The following is a 17,204-nucleotide window of genomic DNA, read 5'->3' on the forward strand; positions in this document are numbered from 1 at the left end:
GTAAATTGATGGTTTAAAAAAAAAATAGTTGTTCCCTAATGAAAACTAGAGAGGGGCGGGGGGGGGTTGGAGGGGGCGGAAAAACCACTTTCTGGGGTCTCTCTTCCTCTCCTGCTTTATTCCCATTCCCGGTCACTGCCCCCGTCCCCCCCAACATGTAATATGCTAGCTGGGTTTCCGGGTTGCTGACTTCAAGGTTGTAAATCTGCCCACTCCTTTTGTTTGGCGATAACAGAACCTGTTGTCACTTGCGTTAAAAGCCATCACTTGCATGTAAGATGATTGTTAGGGCCCCGATCCTGTGAGCTGTTCATGTGAGAACTGCCTCCCTGGAACAATTTGTAGGACTGAGGTTTAAGATGGCAAAATAAGATCCTTCATTATATTATATTATGTATGTACACAGACACACACCCTGTCTACTTTAACAGCTATACTACATACACCACCCCCCACAATATAGAATACTCACGCACAAACCAATTCTTTCTGAACGTGTGAATCCCTACAAGCATTTTTAAGAAGCCACTTAAAACATTTGTTGTATTATTGTGCAGGTGGCAGGGTCAATGTATAGCAGTATCAGCACACTACATAGCAGATATGGGGAAAGGGGAAAGGATCTTTTGAAACTTTTATCCTGTAGGTCTAACTGGAGTGGAGAGTACCCTTCCTCCAGACAGCAGCTATCTGAAACCCTTAGGAAGGGCAGCATTTTCTGTCCTCTCTATTCAGAAAGGAGAGAGGAGCCCTGTGTACTTGTTTCTGAAGTTACGTTCAGCTTTCATAATTGTTCTTCAGAACACAGTGATTGTCACAAACAAACCCAGACAAAGCCAGGTAATTTCTCTTCTTTCATTACAAAATCCCTTTAGCAACTCTAACACTCTTTTCCCCTGCCCAGCATTAGGGGGTGGGTGGGTACGAAAGACAGGTTTGCACCGGGAAGCCCGTTTCATAGTTTAAAGCTCTGGAAGGTCTCGCACCCCTCACAATTCTATTCTACACGTCTTGGGGATTAACCCCAAACCAGAGACCCTAAAAGACCTTCTCCCAAAAAAGAAATTTCTCAAGATGTTTGGATCCAATCTCTATGGCTGGCCCTGATCACTACAATGGGTCAAACCTAACAGCCGGCTCCAAACTCACCCAAATTTTGCAAGGTTCAGATTTGAACCCAAAGGTTACGGTTTAGGCTCATATCTGTAGGGCACCTTTAATCCCAAAGCATTTTGCAGATTATATCCAGTATTATTAACTATTTATATTGCTATAGCACCTAGAAGCCTCCATCATGTGGGATCCAATGTGCTACATACCACACAATTATATCGTAAAATGCAAGGGTGGAAAGCAGCCAGCAACTGGCACACAGCACAACAGTGCAGGGATGTAATTTTTGGACAGTGGCACTGGGGATAATCCCTACTTTTAGGAAAAGCAGTTGTGGGACCCTTAGTGTCCAAGCTGAGCAAATTGGACCTGACAGAGACTGGCCGAGGGGTTAGGGTACGAGCTGGGAACAAAAAACTAGAGTAAAGTTAGGAAAAGTCTGCAAGACAAAAATTACATGGGATAAAGAAAATACTATCCATCCCAACCATATTGGAGTTATACGGATTTCAACACCCTATAGTTTTGCACCCAGATGCTATACCAGCATGCTGGCCTGCTGAGAGAAATTGGCAATTAACTCCTCATTAAAATTTCATACCTCAGCTCTCTTCTTCCCTCATTGTCTCCCCTATCCTCCTCCAGGTCCCGTCTCCCCCACTGGGTTAGTCTCAGCAAAGGGCCTGAAGCAGCCTGATGCAGTCCATCTGCAATGCCGTGCAGCTGTAATCAATGGCTGGAGCGGTGAACCTTGGTATACAGTAGCCCTACCTCCCCCACTGACAGCTATTGTTCAACCCTCCTGGAAGGCTGTCCATCTGTTTCATTGTTCTGCGGGTGTGAGAAGCCTCCTACAGGAACCCATATGCTGCAGCTGTCAATCAAGGAATCCACACAGATCAAGGGGTCAAGGAAACGGGTTTTTTGGGGGGTGTCACAGTTCATGCTATTCTAAAATGTTTAATCTCCATTCACCAGCGACTCCATCCATTCCCATTGCCGCTTCAAAAGGATGCTGGGATTTGTTTGGACATGAGGCAGACGATGATGTGTTTAGCTTTCCAGACTATCAGAGTTGGGATTCGCCATCGAGGGACTCCCAGCTTGCCTTGTGCCTCAGAGTTACAGAAGCTTTAACAATGGGTGACACTCCACTCTTTCCTTCCCGCCTGAGAAGGTCAAAGGGTTCTAGGAACATCGGCTAATGTAGCCGTACAAACCAACCTTGAGATAGGTGCAGTGGTCACCTTTAAAAAGGCAACAGTTTGTATGCAGTGGTATGCTAGATACCGCAGTTTTTTCCTATATTTGGAATATGACGTAAACCTTATGGTAAAGTACCATCAAGAGACTAGGATACAGAATATACCTATAATATAACTGTAAAAACATACACCACAACAGAAAATTACATCTTCTTTATAGGCTTTAAAAAAAAAACACACAGCATAGAGAATTATAACCCTTCTAGAGAGTTCTACGGAAGTTATTTTTTAATACAGTCTATGGGACTCTTCCCTAAGGGCATGGGATTCTGTGGGCTTTTAAAATGGCAATTGCCATAGGTACCATGATAATTTCATAAAATGGGGAAACTGAGGCACTGATGGGTTTGATGACTTGTCCAAGGTCACAGAAGATGACAGTACCCAAGCTGGGGGCTACCAGTTTCCATTCAACTCTCTAGCCTACGCTGTGGCTGCTATTGTCATTCTTTTCTAATGGCTTCCCGTCCTCCTCTCAGCCAATTCTTTTTCCCACACGCAGCATGATTCCCTAAGTAAAATACTGGATACAATCCAATGGAGGTGCTGAGCATTTTCATCCCCCAGCAAAGTTAACAAGAGCCGAGGGTGCTCAGCACATTGCAGGAATCAGGCCTCTTACTCTGAGCATGCCAAAATGCTTGGCAATATAAAGGCTGATGTTTGGAGTTTTGATTGTAACCCAATTCTAACAGTCCTCTTGGCTGCTATCAAGAGGAAAAAAATTCTTCTTCTATTCCATACTCTGTCCCCCTTGTCCTCCATAAAATTTCCTGTCCTTTTACCTTGTGAGTGCAATGGCACGAGTTTGAAACATGCCCTGGGATAAGGAGAATGCCTGCAGAATAATTATTGGTATTGTCTTGTTAATAACACTGCTACTCTTATTATTGGGCCAAATCTTCAACTGGTATAAATCCACATAGCTCCACTGAAAGCAACGGAGCTATGCTGATTTACACTCTGTGAGACCCAATCAGGAAACACAGTAACGTGTACTAGGTCTGAGCAGTAGTTTCAGAGTTGCTTAAAGTTGAGTGGGGCTTTGTTTCATAAAATCAGTTTGTTTTGCTGCAACAATAAAGTAACACACAGAGAGGCAGGGATCTCAGTCAACACTAAGTCCAAGCCATGATGCCAAATCTGGGGCTATTGTGGGCATCCTGGCATGTTCCACTCACAGGCCACACACCAACTCAGCTATCTTAATTTGTTCTCTCTTTTGCCCCCCCCCCCCCGGTTTGTTGAGCAAAAGCGGAACACAAAAAAGGGGGAGGCGTGCAAACGTAGCAAATAAGGGCTCTGTCACTAAAGAAGTGTGCATCATGGTCTCAGTGCATTATAAAGAGGGAATGCCTGGAATCAGAAAGAACGCTAGCTCTCATGATCAGAGAAATGCTTTTAGAATGACACTTCAGATAACTACAGCCAGAGGACTAACACACACACACCTCAGCAGAAGAGAAGTGTAGATGCCGCTTAAAGCAGGTAAGGTTTGACTGGTCTCAGCTCACTTGAACTCTCTGGATATCTGCTCACAAGTTCGTGCTTTTTACAAACCAACACTTGCACTGCCTCGCAGGGGAAGTCAAGATAACCTCTCTCACTCACGTCCAAACACTCCTCTTGGTATATAAAGCAGGCAGCTTAGACACTACAGGTTTAGGCCTTATAGAAAACCCAAGATAGATCAATGTATTTTGTATTAAAATCAATAGCCTCGCCTGCTCAGTTTCCAACCTGCCCCCGGAAGAAAGGCACAGGGAAACGGAAGCTGTTCCTCGCGGCCATTGGTTCCTCGCACCACTTCTCCGTGTTATTTCACAGTACATCGCACCCTCTTCTCTATCTCACCCTTTGTAGCATCCCTGCGGCATGCATGCATATCCATTGGGGGGGGATTACGAGTAGCTCATGCCCTGCGAGCTGTATGTATAAATATTTGCACACAAATGCACACAGCTTTTGATTATTATTACTACTACCACTATTTAAAAAAAGGCAGGAGGAACTGAATAATCTGACTTGCTGATACTCAAGGCAGTGGCTGTAGCTCGCAGCTTTGGAATTTATCAGCCTTGTTATACAAGTCCGATAGTTAAGGTGACAGTTTTATAATGTAATCGGTTTCCTTACAAATCTCTGAGTCACACTATAGCGTGGGGCAACTTCACTTAAGGTCTCTCTGTCTAGGTAGGTTTCAGAGTAGCAGCCGTGTTAGTCTGTATCCGCAAAAAGAAAAGGAGCACTTGTGGCACCTTAGAGACTAACAAATTTATTTGAGCGTAAGCTTTCGTGAGCTACAGCTGAATGCATCCGATGAAGTGAGCTGTAGCTCACAAAAGCTTATGCTCAAATAAATTTGTTAGTCCCTAAGGTGCCACAAGTACTCCTTTTCTTTTTGTCTAGGTACTTATCCACCATTGTCACATCTGAGCACCTCACAAACATTAATGGATTTATCCTCATACCACCCCTCTGAGACTGAGTGTACTGCTACCCCCGTAGCATGAGTGGTGGCAACAGATATACATTACCTCACAGCTCTTTCTAAACAAGCCTACTTCATTCTTAAGGTAAAAGGCACTACAGAAAAAAAAAAAAAACACTGAAAACAACAACAGAATCTACACAAATTCTAATAAGCTTACCAGAGTTCACCCCAACTCTAACATGGGCTCTGGCAGGAGAAGTCTTTCAGCACCCCACCTTAGGGGTTTCCTTGTGGTTACAAATTCATCACAGCTTCAGCTCAAAAGAAGCACACTCATGACAAGTTTAGTCCACCTTTTATACAGATCAGGGGTCTTGAATATGGAATTCCCAGAAGCAGGTATTTAGTATACAATGGGTCTCTCCTCGCAGGATGTATCTTTAAAAGGCTGAAACCTTCAAAAGGTTGGCTGCAGAGGGGAAGAATTTGCATTCCCCTCACCTCAAGGTAACTTCCAAGGAAATCCACTTCAGACATATTGTTCCAAAAAGACCACTGAATTTCCTAATGCCTTCCAGAGATAGCATTTATCTTGTCTTCCTGCTAAAGAAGTTCCATGCAACCTCACAATAGCCCCTAAACATTTCTATTTGTAATACAATCAACTCCAAAGATGCTAAACTTACTTCAATAAAGCTCATTCAGGATATTATCAGTCTGTCACAGGGAATCCCAACACAGCGAGGTTAAGTTACTTGCCACTGGCCACACAAGCAATGTGGCAGAGATGGGAAGTACACTGAGATCACCTGAGTAGCAGTCCAGTGCCTTAACCATAAGATCGTCAACAGAAGGAATTACTCTAGCTTTATAGCTCTGTTACCAACAGCAGAACTTGACTTGGAGAGAGATGATTTGGACTTCGTTGACTGAAGGATGCTAACAAGAAAAACCCAATGCTTCATAGTTATGAAAGCACAGTACCTGCTGGGAATTCTCAATCTGACAGTTGATCAGCAGATTTTTAGGGCAATTTCCTGTAGCAGCAGGGGCACCTTGTTGAAACAGCTCTACTAATGAGCAAACCAAACTCCATCTCCCACCGTCCGCGGACAAAGCCTCTCCCTATATGCTTGTTTGACATCTCCTCGTTTCATCAGTGGGACTTGGAAGTGGTGAGAAAAATCATTCTTAGAAGTTCCTTTTGTTTTCCATTAAGTATGTCACAGAATACAGTTTATTCAGGTTTCCTTTCAATGACAATAAATGTTGCATTTAAGGCAGATGGGTTGGGAAACTCAACCTTCATTTGAAATGAAATCAACCAAGATGATCTCTTGACAATTTGGGGATGTCTAGGGCTCTTCTTTATATTTAGGCTTAGAAGGATGAGATAGTTATTGGTAAATGTTGATTTCATTGTACACACACAAACCAACAAAAATATTTCCATTGATAATAATCAAAATTTATAGATAGGCAAGAAAGTAAAAAAGCTGCTTGAGAACTTCAGAGTTTGATTTAAGGATATTTATTTTGTCTGTTTTGACATGTGATGTTGACAGTTTGTGTTTTAACAGTTATAAAGCTTTAACTTTTTGACTGTCAAGTCTGTCTTTATATAATTATTGCTTTATTCCCTCATTGTCTGACCCCCATAATTTCCCACAAAGGTGAAAATGTAAATAAATAAAAACAGGGGGGGAAAATGCTGAAACCTCATAATTTTGCACAAGTGTGAAAATTTAAATAAGTAAAAATAAAAACACACAAAATAAACATGGATAACTGTTGAAATCAGAAAAAAAATTAAATTCCATCAAGCCTATTTATACTGTTACTTATGGGGGGCACCCTCTACATTGTAATCTGGTTTATTATTATAATCTTGTTTAAGGAGAACAAGGAGTAACTTTAAAGGAGTACTGCAAAGGGAGTTTGAGGAGAAATGAGCTTAAAGGGCAGCATAGCACATGCAGAGAGCAGATGGAATTACACACCACTGATGGGCCACGTTCCTGCCCTGTTATCACACTGCATCATATAAGGTACATCGAGCTTTTATGAAAAGCAAAAGAGGAATAGATGGTTCAGTGGATTGGTGAGAGGCTGTGGAACCTCTAACCTTCAGGTCATCATTTCTAAGCCAGCCTTGGTTTGATAGTGACTGAAAGTTGTGACTGAGTTGTGACTTTCCAGTGGCCCTTGCGTGAAATGAATCTGGTGGATCTTAGTCCAATTTGCAATAGACTAGATGACACCATACAGATCGCTTCCACAACTGGCATTAATTGCTCCTCCACAAACCTGCACTGTTGCAGTCTCAGCAGAGATGCAAGGGATTGACGGGATCATGGAGACGGAGCTCCCTTCTTGGACCATTTAAAGACATTTGAGGCATATAGACAGGACAGCATGCAGATAATTTCTCTCTGCTGCTGCCCATGTTCTGTGGATGGACAGAGGCCTTTGGCCCCTAGGACTGGCAACCTGGCACCTTTCATCAGCACTATATAGAAGGGAAACTCCCCCACAATGTGGAGCAAATAGCAGGATCAAAAACCCATCACCTCCACATAAAAGCTGTTAATGTTTGTACGCATGCTCCCCTGGTTCGCCTCACCTCAGAGGAAGCAGCATCTCTCATCTGGTGATTAGCAGATTGCTAATCACACACTGCAATCACTATGAACAGCCGTCGTTATACAATTCACACAGCAAGTGCTTTGGAAAAGCCGGCTCTCTCCTTCTGGACTCATACTCTAGTTCACTTCATCTCCCCTCCATAGACTTTCCCTCTCAAGGCGAGCACGCGGGGCCCTGTGGGATTTGCAGCAAGCAGCTGATAATCACAGGCAAAGCCAACAGAAGCAACACCCAGAGAGAGGCGACATGCTCTAGTAGACCAACCACACGGTACTGGGAACCACAGACCGAATTCTAACTCTGACTCACTATGTGACCAGAGGCGAGTCACATCCTCACTCTCTGCCTGAGTTTCCCCATCTGTAAATTGGGGATAATACCTGCCTTATGTGATGCTTCATTCATTCCTATCCAGGAAGTGCTATTAGATGCTCAGATGGAATTTGCTAGGAAAGGCAAAGTATCGTCAAATCGTATCCACCAACGCAGAAAACTCCACCCAAATCCAGCCTGATGGAACAGAGGATGTTACAGTTAGAGGAGAATTATAGTTCTCTTTACACGCTGCATTTGCCATTCTTGTGATGCTTCAGCACGGCAGGTATCATCATCCCCATATTATATATGGCGAAACAGCGCCCGGGTACTATGGCAATGGATGTTACATGAACCCCCAAGATAGACAAACTAATGCAGAGAGGTTAAGAGCCTGCTTTTCCAGCGGTGCTGATCGCCCACAATTCCATTTAGAAGCAATGAGAACTGCATGTGCTCATCACTTCCAAATACCAGGCTCTCGGTGACTTGCTGAAGGCCCATGTCATTATCATTCCAACAAGACATTAGGCTCCAGCCTTATACCTAAGGTCCCACACAACATGTGTTCATATGAACCAGCAAGCCAGAATGCCACTGCACGTTCCCTGTCCACAGTCCTGGGAGACTCCAATACCAGCAAGGCTACAGCTGAGACTCAGGGCTTGTCTACACAAAATAATAAGACTGCAGCAAGCTGGGGTGTGAATCTACCCCACGCTAGCCAGCTGTTCGGGTAGACCAGTGGCTCTCAACCTTTCCAGACTACGGTAACCCTTTCAGGAGTCTGATTTATCTTGTGTACCCCAAGTTTCACCTCACTTAAGAGCTACTTGCTTACAAAATCAGACATAAAAATACAAAGAAGTGTCACAGCACGCTATTGCTGAAAAATTGCTGACTTTCTCATTTTCATCATATAATTATAAAACAAATCAATTGGACTATACATATTGTACTTACATTTCAGTGTATAGTATATAGAGAAATATGAACAAGTCATTGTCTGTATGAAATTTTAGTTTGTATCAACTTCGCCAGTGCTTTTTATGTAGCCTGTTGTAAAACTAGGCAGATATCTGGATGAGTTGATGTATCCCTTGGAAGGCCTCTGTGTACCACGGGTTGAGAACCACTGGTGTAGTCCCTGCTGATGCACCGCTAACAGTTTGTTAGAGTGCTTTGATGTAGTTCCTCTTTGAAATGGGACTAGCTCAAAGTGTTCTAGCCAATGATTAATGCATATCACCCGGGTGCACACGGTCAGTTAAACCATGGCAGGCTAGCGTGGGGGTAGATTGATACCTCAGCTTCCTGCAGTCTAATTGTTCATATAGACAAGCCCTAAATTCCCAAACTTCCCAGACTACATGAAGGGGTCGCCCACAGGCCACACTGCTTTTCATACTGGCAATAATAATGGCTTCTCTGCAAATGAGGAGACAGTTTGTCACCAAAGTCAGCTCTTCTCTGTGCGCCCCATGAAGAGTTTACATTCTCCTGCACGTGGTGTCACGTAGGTTAAATTGCATCTGCTCAGCTGTATCACAGCAGCCTATGACAAGATGTAACATGTCACAAATATACAGGGCCAGACACTGAGCGTGAGGTTTCCCCTCTGTTCAGATGGAAAAGGTTAATGAAGCAAAATTGCATAAGCTGCATTGTGTGGATGCCCAGGGGTTAAAATTCCCAACTACTCATAAACCAGGAAATTATTTGGTGACTAATTGAATTCCACAAGTACTCCTTTTCCTTTTGCGAATACAGACTAACATGGCTGCTACCCTGAAACCTGAATTCCACTGTTCTTTATACTTACATCTTCCAGGGAAGATGCAAACATAAGGTCCTGACCACTAGTGATCAGTAAAGATCCCAGGGCACTGTCTTTAGGAGAAGGAGTGTTAACTTTTGTGTCCCAGTCAGATTTAATCTCAGGAAGCTACAGTGTCAACCCAAATTGCACTTTCAAGTGGATATTTACTTCTGCACCTCCTGTTCCTGTGCACGGCTAAACAGTTATTGTATTCCACCCCAGAGATAGCTGGATTTCAGAGCTGTCTTAAGAGCTCTCAAATTATTTCATCGACTGCAAATGGGTACTGAGGTTTTTAGTTAAGGTTTGAAGTAATATAAGATGACTTGATGGCATTTGATTATTAATAATATTTTTCTGCTATTATTATCCTTTATTTTGTACGAGCTGGGAGGATTGTTTAAGTAATTCACTCACAACAAGGGCAGATCCTCTTACTTCATTCAAGAAACAGGCTGTGACTCGAGTGTCAGACCAGAGACGCATAAAATGAAATCTTGACCCCACTGAAATCAGTGAAAGTCCGCATGGGGCCAAGATTTCACCCTCAGCAATAAAGAACCATTTTTGATCAGAGAGTCTGACCTTCTGTATAACATAGGCCAGAGATATCTACCCAGTGATTCCCACATCATGCTTAATATTCTGTGGTTCAGTGAGAGCATATATTTGAGGAAAGCATCCAATTGTGATTTATAATTTAAAATATTGGAAAATCAACTATGTCCTTTGGTGAAAGGATCTGACACTTGCTGTCAAAGCATGCCATTAATTCAATTGTCAAACTTTTTTTTTTTTTAAATCATGCCACGTAAAGCATAAGTAGGGCTCAAACGCAGGGCTAGAAATTAACCTTTTTCTGAAGAAGTGAAGGGCTAATCCAGATGGATTATTTATTTCAACCAAGGGCATTCTGATACAACTGAAGCTGATCTGATCTGCTGTGCCACTGCCTGGAGGTGATGTTGCTTTCCAGACACAAACTGACACATGGAGTGCGTGCCGCTTGCTGGCTCTTCTGTTTTAGTGTCTGGACAGTAGCAGCTCTGGATAGAAGCAACCACGTCACAACAAGCTCAAGTTAGGTGAGCTGGGGATGCATCTATTCTCAGTATTTGCCCACATCAAAGCTGACCAATCCCAGAGTCGGATCTCTGCACCAGAGTTTCCAATGCTGTTAAAGATCCACACACACTTAATTAGGAAACAAGCTGGGTAAATATTAAACTGATTTACTGAGCTTTTCTTTGGCTGATGGAATAAGTTAATTAAGTTATCATAGACTGCTCTTGAATTCGGTAAGCAGCTAAACACGTTTTCCACCAAAGTAATGCAATTATTTCAGTACTATTTTCACCAACCAGGAAGGAAAGGGGAATAAGGCACACAGACAATCAAAGTAGCTTTGGTATCATTATTTTAGTCCCCAAATTTTTCACTGTCTTTAATTGGACAGAGGCTCAAGTCACTAAATTTAGAATCAAATGGAAAGCGAGAACACCTCCAGGATGAGGAGTGTTCAAGATCTGAGGTTTTCATTGTGCTGTTGATATAAAGCTGGGGGATCATCTGTAAAATTCAGATCAGGATTCATATTTCTTTTTGGAGAGCTAGTGAAAGCCATTGGTGAGTGTGTGTTACAGGTCCTCCTGTTTGTGGCCAATCCTCAGAGGATAGGAGTTATTCAAAATCGCCCTAAACTGTCTCTCTCTAGCTGTAGCAACTCATGCATTTAGTTCTGGAGGTCCCTGGTTCAATTCCGGGTGTGCTGACTGTCACACTAGGACTTTACTCGGGGGTTTGGTTTGGACAGCAGCCGTAGCCACAGTTAGCCTTGTGCCCAGGGTTAGCTTCTCTAGTTTGTTAACCAGTATGAAGTTCAATTCAAACTAACTTGGTTATGACTGAAATAAGCGAGGTGCTGTGTCTTACCTTAACACTGTATCCTTGGTCTCTTAAATACTTGTTGCTTGTCTTAAAGATTTCAGGTGACTATTATTCAGCCTATGGAAAATGGGGCTGGGGAGGGGACACAAAAATCAGAATGAATGAATGATTTGTAAAGAATCTGTACATTACCTTTTATAAGTTTTCTAAGAGTTTTCTAGAATTTTTAAGCCATGATTTTTAAAAGCAACTAGTGATTTCCGACGCCCAAACTGAGACACCTTAAAGGGGCCCAATTTTCAGAGGGTGCTGAGCACCCCCACCCCAAAATCAGGACCCCTTCGAAAGGTGTTTCTGGTTAGGCATCACAAAGCTACGGCACTTGAAAAAAATCACTAGTTACAACTGAAATCTTGGCTTTAGCCTCTTGATCTCCATCACATTTTAACTAGTCAGAGACCATGAGCACATTTGTACATTATTGCAAAACATCAAGGCAAATTTTCAGAACATCAGATTCTGCCCTCAGGTTCATCAGTGCAAGTCATCAGTGCAATATTTGATGTTTTGCCTTGGGTTAAAATCATGCTTTTTAAGCATGTAAGTGTAAGAGTCTTCTTTGGAATATTTCCCCTCTTGGGATCTGAGATTTTGGGGCAACTTTTATGTAATTGTACAATTGGATTGTTTTTCCTGAGAAGACTTTTTTTTTTTAAAATTAGTTTCTCAAACAGCAAGCATTTGACACAGTAAAGAGTGGATGGAGCTACATGGGGGATGCAAATCTGGAATAACTGAGAGCAGAATTTGACCCCCAAAACAGAAACCACGTAAAACGGACAAACCTTACAAAGATTTAACATTAGCATCTTTGCTTCACAGAGCTTAGAACATACATGTCAAAAAAGCAACCTTAAGATGATGTGATGAGCCACTCCCTCTATGGCTGGCTCTAAATCATGGGATCACAGATATAATAGATAGGTTTTGTCAATTAGATAATGCACTTCTTCTCCCTTAGGATTGTTCCCTTCAGTACATTTATTAGTATTTTGCCCAAATGAGGTGTAAAAGTCCCAAGCAATGCAGAGTCCAGTACTTCCCAGAGAAGACAACTTCACAGCTTAATCCTGCTCACTGTCAGGATTTCCCACCTCCCCATTCAGTCTAAATTTCCCCTCTTTCCCATTCCTCCTTGTTTTACTTCTTTGTACCAAACTAAACAATCCCATCTCCCACAATACCCTTCAAGTATTTATATAAATTCATGCTCCCCTCATCCCCAACCAATTTAATTATGGTTTCGGCAAAATGCACATATTTTGCTCCTTTAACCTCCCCTCAAACTCAATCCATTCAGTCCCCTGATAATTTTATTCTCTCAACTCCTTTCCAACTGGCCAGTATTCTTCTGGCAAACGGAAGCACAGAACTGAGTGCGATATTCCAGATGTGGTCACACCACAACTGTATGAAGCAAACTTCCTCCCGCTGCCCTGGGTAGTGGTGGTCTTTGCACACACACTGCTCAGAGCTGCATTTACACTCAGCTCTCACAACATACACCACTTTTTTTTTTTTTTTAAAGTCCAGGAAGAAATAAGCCAAGAGGACCCCTAGCTAAGTTGTTAAGAGTGTAAATAATTCCTTCACAAAGCCCTTCTGACCAAAACTGGAACATACAGGGAGAGAGACTGATGTTATGGCTCAGTGGGGTAGTTCCAGATACCATAACCCTTGGTCATCTTTTTGACAGCATCACCATTCCATCGTTTGTACAGCTAGAAAAACAAGTTGCCTCTAGACACATTCCAATCACAAAATGGCATTAAGCTACAAACCATCAACAGACCTCAGAGAAGCCTTTGTTACAGACATATTTAAAAGCATGATCTTAACCAGTAAGAACATAAGAACAGCCATACTGGGTCACACCAATCATCTAGCCCAGCATCCTGTATTCCGACAGTGGCCAATGCCAGGTGCCCCAGAGGGAATGAACAGAACAGGTAATTATCAAGTGATCCATCCCATCACCCAATTCCCAGCTCCTGGCAAACAGAGGTTAGGGATACCATCCCTGCCCATCCTGGGTAATAGTCATTGATGGACCTATCCTCCATGAACTTATCTAGCTCTTTTTTGAACCCTGTTATAGTCTTGGCCTTCACAACATCCAAGTTCCAGTGGTAAAGCCTCAATTACGTACCACTGTCTTCAAAGAGAATCTGCTTTTAGTCTCACCTTCCTTTGTGGATTATATCTAACCAGATATATACCTTCTGCTGGGGTCTGAATGTGAGCTATTAGAAGCCTCACTCTTTCCCAACTCAAGCACAAAATAAAAAGGTAATATCCATTGAGTAATTACCAGCTGCTGAGCTCACCTGTGTAACAAAATGCTGGAGGGGAAAGGAGGACGCAGGAACTTTTATGTCCACAATTTGCGATTATGAAATCACACTCACCTGGGAAAACATCCAAGAACAATATTTGCCTGTACTGGAGGAGTCAAATTTCTGGCAACACAAATGAAACCAGAGGCCAAATCTGCTCTTGCAATTCCATCAGTATGAATCCACGTTAACCCCACGGGAGCCAATGGAGTCATTCCCATTGCATAGGTGAGAGTCTGGAGTAATTCCACTGAAGTCAGCTGAGTTGGTCCCGTTAGGCTAGTGTATCACAGCAGAATTAAGCACAATGGGTGTAATAAGAGCCAATAGCTGCATTTTATTTGGGAAACAGACAGGTAACAACGAAGGAGAGTTTGGTGAAAACCCAACACCTCCTTCTCACACACCCAAATTCCTTAACATCTTTCCCTGGAACAGGAAGTAGCCCCTCTGCACTCGGTTTAAAGCACATACTCCCAGTCCTAGGCCCTCAGAGGATTCAGGCTTTAACCTTTCTGTGCAGGAAGGCACGCACCTTATCAACATGCAGCATTATGGGACGGAAACCACAGTCAGGCAGAATAAAAACCAGTAGTGCCAGGCAACCCACCAGACAGGAGGAAAAGGTCAGCAGGAGGTTTTGTGTTGGAAATAAGCTTATGTCACTGATCGTGCTGAACCAAGAAGTTAGGAAAGCCAAGTATGGAGAGCAGGGACAGGTTTCTAGGTTATACTAAGAAGGGGAAAAAAAAACCAATGTGGGAGACCCCCATCTGCAGACGGCTCAGCTTAAGGCCCAACACACTGCTTATAACCCATCTGAGACCTGCACGGAGGACCTGCTCCCAAGGGAGCTTGCCTGAGACAAACCAAACAGGGACCTCTGAATTGTGGCCTTGTGTGCGCTCAATTTAACTGCCTCCATCCTACTTCCTGGAGAGAGAGAGCGCGCGCGAGCGCCCAGGGAATGGAGCTCAGTAATACCTTAAAGGGAGGGGGAAGTTGATAAATAGCGTATCCTCTTCCCTTCCCAAATGTAGAGCTGGGCAGTGCGACAGCTTTGGGAAATATTCCGAAGGCCAACTCTTCCATCCCCCCCTCCATCAACAAGCGCCCACAGCCAGGGTCAGCAGAGGTGGCTTCTGCAACAACGGGGAAGGAGAAAGGAAGCCTCTTTGTCCCCAAAGCCACTGAATGGCAGCAGATTCATTTCAGGGTTGCTAAAGCTGTAACTTAAGGTCTATGATGGGAAGGAGGGTGGAGTGAGAGTGGAATCCACCTGTTTTACAAACATGCAAAATATACACCAACTGGAGCCCCAGGTCCCCTCCTGCCCTGCCTTCCTCAGCCCTGTTGCACGTGGACACTCACAAAGTTCCTTGTGGGGCTGTCCTCTGCAGACATCTCATTCCCTACGCCATGCATTGGAAACAGAATTCCACTGCCTCTGGGGTCACCTATGGGTACAAGGGAGCAAGCAGGAGCCAGCCCTGAGGAAGGAAGAAGAGGGAGCAGAAATAGGGAAAAGTCACACCAGCCGCCGTGACAAGCTCAGAGAAACAATCAACAGCCTCACCAAGAAAATACTTCTGTTTGTCCTCGAAGGGCTGAAAGAACAAAGCAGGATTTGTGGTTTCTCACTCCCCTGCAGGAATTCACATTCTGGGACATTCTAAATGCCATTTTTCTACAGAGAATTTAATTATCAGCCATACCCAGAATGCAACAAGCAAAAAAACACCAACATGCGCATGCATTAGCACAAGCACTGGGATAGGCTCAAGGCAGTGACATTAAAGAGATCCATATGTCTGAGCCAGAGAATCACAGGAGTCGTCAGTTATGTCTTGACTGCAGAGCTAGCCTGCGCTTCAACCCAGGTGTTGCTCCAACCCTCCTTTCATGCACATACAAAAACCTCTAACCTGGTCTTGAGGGTGATTTAAACCAGTGGTTCCCAAACCTTTTACTAAGGTGACCTGCCAACTGCAATTTGTCTTTTTTTGCCATTCACAATAACATATATGCCCCGGCACCACAACGCAAACCTTGGCCAGGTGGAGAAGGGAAGCCCCAGGGAATGGGGGGAAAGAGAGGCAGAGGGGGTGGAGAGCAAGCCCACAGCGGTGGCTCCTGTCCCATAGGGCTGGCCCCAGCTCTCTGCTCAAGGCATCGCAACTTGGCATGCGGCGTCACGGAATCACTCAGGTTTGGCCCAGCCACCCCTCATAGTGTGATATCAGCAGGACCCATCCATTGTGAATGACTTTACAGAGTGGCCCAGTTTAATGCATGGCTAAGAACCAGTAGACAGCCTGCTCGAAATCCAGCCCAACACACAGGCTATCACACAACGCACAGGCACCATTGTAGACGCAGCCGCACAGGGACGCAGACGCAGGCTTTGCAATGGGAGTGCTCCAGCAGGGCTAGCCTAACTCAGCAGTGATGGCACTGAGTCAGAGTTTAAGGCTGAAGGGATCACCAGATCTAGTCTGACCTCTCAGGTATCACCGGCCACCAACATGGCCCAGCACCTGCAAACTAAACCCAATAACCCAAATTAGACCCAACGTGCTCAATAACTTTATAATTTAGACACAGAATATATTTTTTTTCCTTTTCACATGTAAGGCTGCAGGAGCCGGTGGAGGTCCAGCTTCTGATACAGCTCCAGAAAGCAGGTATTCCTTCAGCAATGTATCAATCTCTTTTTTAACAAGATGTTTTGCAGGTTGCTGGCCACCTCCCGATCCCCATACATTGTCTATATGTTTTCCACCTTTTATCACATTCAACAGCACGGTAGCTTGGACCAACACAGCTTGAGCCTGGACAATCCACAGGGACTTTGTTGCAGTCTGTGTAAGTACTACATAAAATCCCATCTCCAACCGTTCTTGCAATAAACTGGCCCACTAACTGTGGCGCCCTGGGAGAATCCAACACCAGTTCAGGTAGTTCTTTAAGTCATCTCTGTGCTCACTACTCTCCCACAGAGGTCGGAGGAGAGCTTAGATATCATTTCCCTGCGACTATCCTTCCCCTCTAATGCCAATGATATTGCCAACACAGACATACCCACAGATGGCAGAGATCTGCTAGTCACACGCACAGAGTCGCCAACTTTGTGATTTCCCCAGGGCTGCTGGACCCCCGCTCCACCCCAGGCCATGCCCCCACTTCACTCCTTCCCCCAAGCTCCCACCTCCACCCCACCTCTTCTCACCCCATTCTGCCTCTTCTTGCCCCTGCTCTTCCCCTCCTCCTTGCCTCCTGCACGTCACTGAACAGCTGATTGCAGCTGCATGGGAGGCCCTGGGAGGGCA

General features: G+C 44.1%; 1 protein-coding gene across 24 annotated transcripts in view; it reads right to left on the bottom strand.

Moving 5' to 3' along the window:
• The window catches only part of NFASC (neurofascin), a 179,917-nt gene that overhangs the window by 114,986 nt on the left and 47,727 nt on the right, over window positions 1-17,204 (bottom strand). For 21 of the 24 annotated variants that reach the window (XM_074935907.1, XM_074935912.1, XM_074935915.1 and 18 more), the window contains exon 2: window positions 11,525-11,611. The exons of 2 other annotated variants lie outside the window; for them this stretch is intronic. The gene's annotated coding sequence lies outside the window, so the exon portion shown is untranslated. Of the gene's footprint in view, window positions 1-7,842; window positions 7,859-11,524; window positions 11,612-17,204 lie in introns of those variants that run through there. One more of the 24 variants, XM_074935910.1, reaches the window with a different exon arrangement.

Source organism: Natator depressus, chromosome 21 (assembly GCF_965152275.1).
Source record: "Natator depressus isolate rNatDep1 chromosome 21, rNatDep2.hap1, whole genome shotgun sequence".
Taxonomy (NCBI): domain Eukaryota; kingdom Metazoa; phylum Chordata; order Testudines; family Cheloniidae; genus Natator; species Natator depressus.